Here is a 5,559-nt window from a genome sequence, read left to right as displayed (position 1 = left end):
GCAACGCATTTCCTGGGGCCTGATTTTTCACTCGTCTTCGATGACGGCTAGGGCTATGTTTAGGGATGCTCGGAAACAGCGAACCCGGAGGGTCCAGTTGCATGTGGGGCTGCGTAAAGGCTCCCCTGGGGAGTTCACTTGTACCCAAAGCCTTCCTTTGGGGGCACTTTTGGATGGGCAAAAAGGGCTCGGAGCGCATTTCCTGGGGCCTGATTTTTCAGTCGTCTTCGATGCCGGCTAGTGCTATGTTTAGGGATGCTCGGAAACAGCGAACCCGGAGGGTCCAGTTGCATGTGGGGCTGCGTAAAGGCTCCCCTGGGGAGTTCTCTTGTACCCAAAGCCTTCCTTTGGGGGCACTTTTGGATGGGCGAAAAGGGCTCGCAACGCATTTCCTGGGGCCTGATTTTTCAGTCGTCTTCGATGACGGCTAGGGCTACGTTTAGGTTTGCTCAGGAACAGCGAACCCGGAGGGTCCAGTTGCATGTGGGGCTGCGTAAAGGCTCCCCTGGGGAGTTCTCTTGTACCCAAAGCCTTCCTTTGGGGCACTTTTGGATGGGCGAAAAGGGCTCGCAATGCATTTCCTGAGGCCTGATTTTTCAGTCGTCTTCGATGCCGACTAGGGCTATGTTTAGGGATGCTCGGAAACAGCGAACCCGGAGGGTCCAGTTGCATGTGGGGCTGCGTAAAGGCTCACCTGGGGAGTTCTCTTGTACCCAAAGCCTTCCTTTGGGGGCACTTTTGGATGGGCGAAAAGGGCTCGCAACGCATTTCCTGGGGCCTGATTTTTCAGTCGTCTCCGTTGACGGCTAGGGCTACGTTTAGGTTTGCTCAGGAACAGCGAACCCGGAGGGTCCAGTTGCATGTGGGGCTGCGTAAAGGCTCCCCTGGGGAGTTCACTTGTACCCAAAGCCTTCCTTTGGGGGCACTTTTGGATGGGCGAAAAGGGCTCGCAACGCATTTCCTGGGGCCTGATTTTTCAGTCGTCTTCGATGCCGTCTCGGTCTATGTTTAGGGATGTTCGGAAACAGCGAACCCGGAGGGTCCAGTTGCATGTGGGGCTGCGTAAAGGCTCCCCTGGGGAGTTCTCTTGTACCCAAAGCCTTCCTTTGGGGGCACTTTTGGATGGGCGAAAAGGGCTCGCAACGCATTTCCTGGGGCCTGATTTTTCAGTCGTCTCCGATGACGGCTAGGGCTACGTTTAGGTTTGCTCAGGAACAGCGAACCCGGAGGGTCCAGTTGCATGTGGGGCTGCGTAAAGGCTCCCCTGGGGAGTTCTCTTGTACCCAAAGCCTTCCTTTGGGAGCACTTTTGGATGGGCAAAAAGGGCTCGGAACGCATTTCCTGGGGCCTGATTTTTCACTCGTCTTCGATGCCGGCTAGGGCTACGTTTAGGTTTGCTCAGGAACAGCGAACCCGGAGGGTCCAGTTGCATGTGGGGCTGCGTAAAGGCTCCCCTGGGGAGTTCTCTTGTACCCAAAGCCTTCCTTTGGGGGCACTTTTGGATGGTCCAAAGGGGCTCGCAACGCATTTCCTGGGGCCTGATTTTTCAGTCGTCTCCGATGACGGCTATAGCTACGTTTAGGTTTGCTCAGGAACAGCGAACCCGGAGGGTCCAGTTGCATGTGGGGCTGCGTAAAGGCTCCCCTGGGGAGTTCTCTTGTACCCAAAGCCTTCCTTTGGGGGCACTTTTGGATGGGCGAAAAGGGGTTCGCAACGCATTTCCGGGGGCCTGATTTTTCACTCATCTACGATGACGGCTAGGGCTACGTTTAGGTTTGCTCAGGAACAGCGAACCCGGAGGGTCCAGTTGCATGTGGGGCTGCGTAAAGGCTCCCCTGGGGAGTTCTCTTGTACCCAAAGACTTCCTTTGGGGGCACTTTTGGATGGGCGAAAAGGGCTCGCAACGCATTTCCTGGGGCCTGATTTTTCAGTCGTGTTCGATGCCGTCTCGGTCTATGTTTAGGGATGCTCGGAAACAGCGAACCCGGAGGGTCCAGTTGCATGTGGGGCTGCGTAAAGGCTCCCCTGGGGAGTTCTCTTGTACCCAAAGACTTCCTTTGGGGGCACTTTTGGATGGGCAAAAAGGGCTCGGAACGCATTTCCTGGGGCCTGATTTTTCAGTCGTCTTCGATGCCGGCTAGGGCTATGTTTAGGGATGCTCGGAAACAGCGAACCCGGAGGGTCCAGTTGCATGTGGGGCTGCGTAAAGGCTCCCCTGGGGAGTTCTCTTGTACCCAAAGCCTTCCTTTGGGGGCACTTTTGGATGGGCGAAAAGGGCTCGCAACGCATTTCCTGGGGCCTGATTTTTCACTCGTCTTCGATGACGGCTAGGGCTACGTTTAGGTTTGCTCAGGAACAGCGAACCCGGAGGGTCCAGTTGCATGTGGGGCTGCGTAAAGGCTCCCCTGGGGAGTTCTCTTGTACCCAAAGCCTTCCTTTGGGGCACTTTTGGATGGGCGAAAAGGGCTCGCAACGCATTTCCTGGGGCCTGATTTTTCACTCGTCTTCGATGCCGGCTAGGGCTACGTTTAGGAATGCTCGGAAACAGCGAACCCGGAGGGTCCAGTTGCATGTGGGGCTGCGTAAAGGCTCCCCTGGGGAGTTCTCTTGTACCCAAAGCCTTCCTTTGGGAGCACTTTTGGATGGGCAAAAAGGGCTCGGAACGCATTTCCTGGGGCCTGATTTTTCACTCGTCTTCGATGCCGGCTAGGGCTACGTTTAGGTTTGCTCAGGAACAGCGAACCCGGAGGGTCCAGTTGCATGTGGGGCTGCGTAAAGGCTCCCCTGGGGAGTTCTCTTGTACCCAAAGCCTTCCTTTGGGGGCACTTTTGGATGGTCCAAAGGGGCTCGCAACGCATTTCCTGGGGCCTGATTTTTCAGTCGTCTCCGATGACGGCTATAGCTACGTTTAGGTTTGCTCAGGAACAGCGAACCCGGAGGGTCCAGTTGCATGTGGGGCTGCGTAAAGGCTCCCCTGGGGAGTTCTCTTGTACCCAAAGCCTTCCTTTGGGGGCACTTTTGGATGGGCGAAAAGGGGTTCGCAACGCATTTCCGGGGGCCTGATTTTTCACTCATCTACGATGACGGCTAGGGCTACGTTTAGGTTTGCTCAGGAACAGCGAACCCGGAGGGTCCAGTTGCATGTGGGGCTGCGTAAAGGCTCCCCTGGGGAGTTCTCTTGTACCCAAAGCCTTCCTTTGGGGGCACTTTTGGATGGGCGAAAAGGGCTCGCAACGCATTTCCTGGGGCCTGATTTTTCAGTCGTGTTCGATGCCGTCTCGGTCTATGTTTAGGGATGCTCGGAAACAGCGAACCCGGAGGGTCCAGTTGCATGTGGGGCTGCGTAAAGGCTCCCCTGGGGAGTTCTCTTGTACCCAAAGACTTCCTTTGGGGGCACTTTTGGATGGGCAAAAAGGGCTCGGAGCGCATTTCCTGGGGCCTGATTTTTCAGTCGTCTTCGATGCCGGCTAGGGCTATGTTTAGGGATGCTCGGAAACAGCGAACCCGGAGGGTCCAGTTGCATGTGGGGCTGCGTAAAGGCTCCCCTGGGGAGTTCTCTTGTACCCAAAGCCTTCCTTTGGGGGCACTTTTGGATGGGCAAAAAGGGCTCGGAACGCATTTCCTGGGGCCTGATTTTTCAGTCGTCTTCGATGCCGGCTAGGGCTATGTTTAGGGATGCTCGGAAACAGCGAACCCGGAGGGTCCAGTTGCATGTGGGGCTGCGTAAAGGCTCCCCTGGGGAGTTCTCTTGTACCCAAAGCCTTCCTTTGGGGGCACTTTTGGATGGGCGAAAAGGGCTCGCAACGCATTTCCTGGGGCCTGATTTTTCACTCGTCTTCGATGACGGCTAGGGCTACGTTTAGGTTTGCTCAGGAACAGCGAACCCGGAGGGTCCAGTTGCATGTGGGGCTGCGTAAAGGCTCCCCTGGGGAGTTCTCTTGTACCCAAAGCCTTCCTTTGGGGCACTTTTGGATGGGCGAAAAGGGCTCGCAACGCATTTCCTGGGGCCTGATTTTTCACTCGTCTTCGATGCCGGCTAGGGCTACGTTTAGGAATGCTCGGAAACAGCGAACCCGGAGGGTCCAGTTGCATGTGGGGCTGCGTAAAGGCTCACCTGGGGAGTTCACTTGTACCCAAAGCCTTCCTTTGGGGGCACTTTTGGATGGTCCAAAGGGGCTCGCAACGCATTTCCTGGGGCCTGATTTTTCAGTCGTCTCCGATGACGGCTAGGGCTACGTTTAGGTTTGCTCAGGAACAGCGAACCCGGAGGGTCCAGTTGCATGTGGGGCTGCGTAAAGGCTCCCCTGGGGAGTTCTCTTGTACCCAAAGCCTTCCTTTGGGGGCACTTTTGGATGGGCAAAAAGGGCTCGGAACGCATTTCCTGGGGCCTGATTTTTCAGTCGTCTTCGATGCCGGCTAGGGCTACGTTTAGGGATGCTCAGAAACAGCGAACCCGGAGGGTCCAGTTGCATGTGGGGCTGCGTAAAGGCTCCCCTGGGGAGTTCACTTGTACCCAAAGCCTTCCTTTGGGGGCACTTTTGGATGGTCCAAAGGGGCTCGCAACGCATTTCCTGGGGCCTGATTTTTCAGTCGTCTTCGATGCCGACTAGGGCTACGTTTAGGGATGCTCGGAAACAGCGAACCCGGAGGGTCCAGTTGCATGTGGGGCTGCGTAAAGGCTCCCCTGGGGAGTTCACTTGTACCCAAAGCCTTCCTTTGGGGGCACTTTTGGATGGTCCAAAGGGGCTCGCAACGCATTTCCTGGGGCCTGATTTTTCAGTCGTCTCCGATGCCGGCTAGGGCTACGTTTAGGTTTGCTCAGGAACAGCGAACCCGGAGGGTCCAGTTGCATGTGGGGCTGCGTAAAGGCTCCCCTGGGGAGTTCTCTTGTACCCAAAGCCTTCCTTTGGGGGCACTTTTGGATGGGCGAAAAGGGCTCGCAACGCATTTCCTGGGGCCTGACTTTTCACTCATCTACGATGACGGCTAGGGCTACGTTTAGGTTTGCTCAGGAACAGCGAACCCGGAGGGTCCAGTTGCATGTGGGGCTGCGTAAAGGCTCCCCTGGGGAGTTCTCTTGTACCCAAAGCCTTCCTTTGGGGGCACTTTTGGATGGGCGAAAAGGGCTCGCAACGCATTTCCTGAGGCCTGATTTTTCAGTCGTCTTCGATGCCGACTAGGGCTATGTTTAGGGATGCTCGGAAACAGCGAACCCGGAGGGTCCAGTTGCATGTGGGGCTGCGTAAAGGCTCCCCTGGGGAGTTCTCTTGTACCCAAAGCCTTCCTTTGGGGGCACTTTTGGATGGTCCAAAGGGGTTCGCAACGCATTTCCGGGGGCCTGATTTTTCACTCATCTCCGATGACGGCTAGGGCTACGTTTAGGTTTGCTCAGGAACAGCGAACCCGGAGGGTCCAGTTGCATGTGGGGCTGCGTAAAGGCTCCCCTGGGGAGTTCACTTGTACCCAAAGCCTTCCTTTGGGGGCACTTTTGGATGGTCCAAAGGGGCTCGCAACGCATTTCCTGGGGCCTGATTTTTCAGTCTTCTCCGTTGACGGCTA

The sequence above is a fragment of the Anas acuta genome, unplaced genomic scaffold (genome assembly GCF_963932015.1).
Source record: "Anas acuta unplaced genomic scaffold, bAnaAcu1.1 SCAFFOLD_131, whole genome shotgun sequence".
NCBI lineage: Eukaryota > Metazoa > Chordata > Aves > Anseriformes > Anatidae > Anas > Anas acuta.
This window is presented reverse-complemented; position numbering follows the sequence as displayed.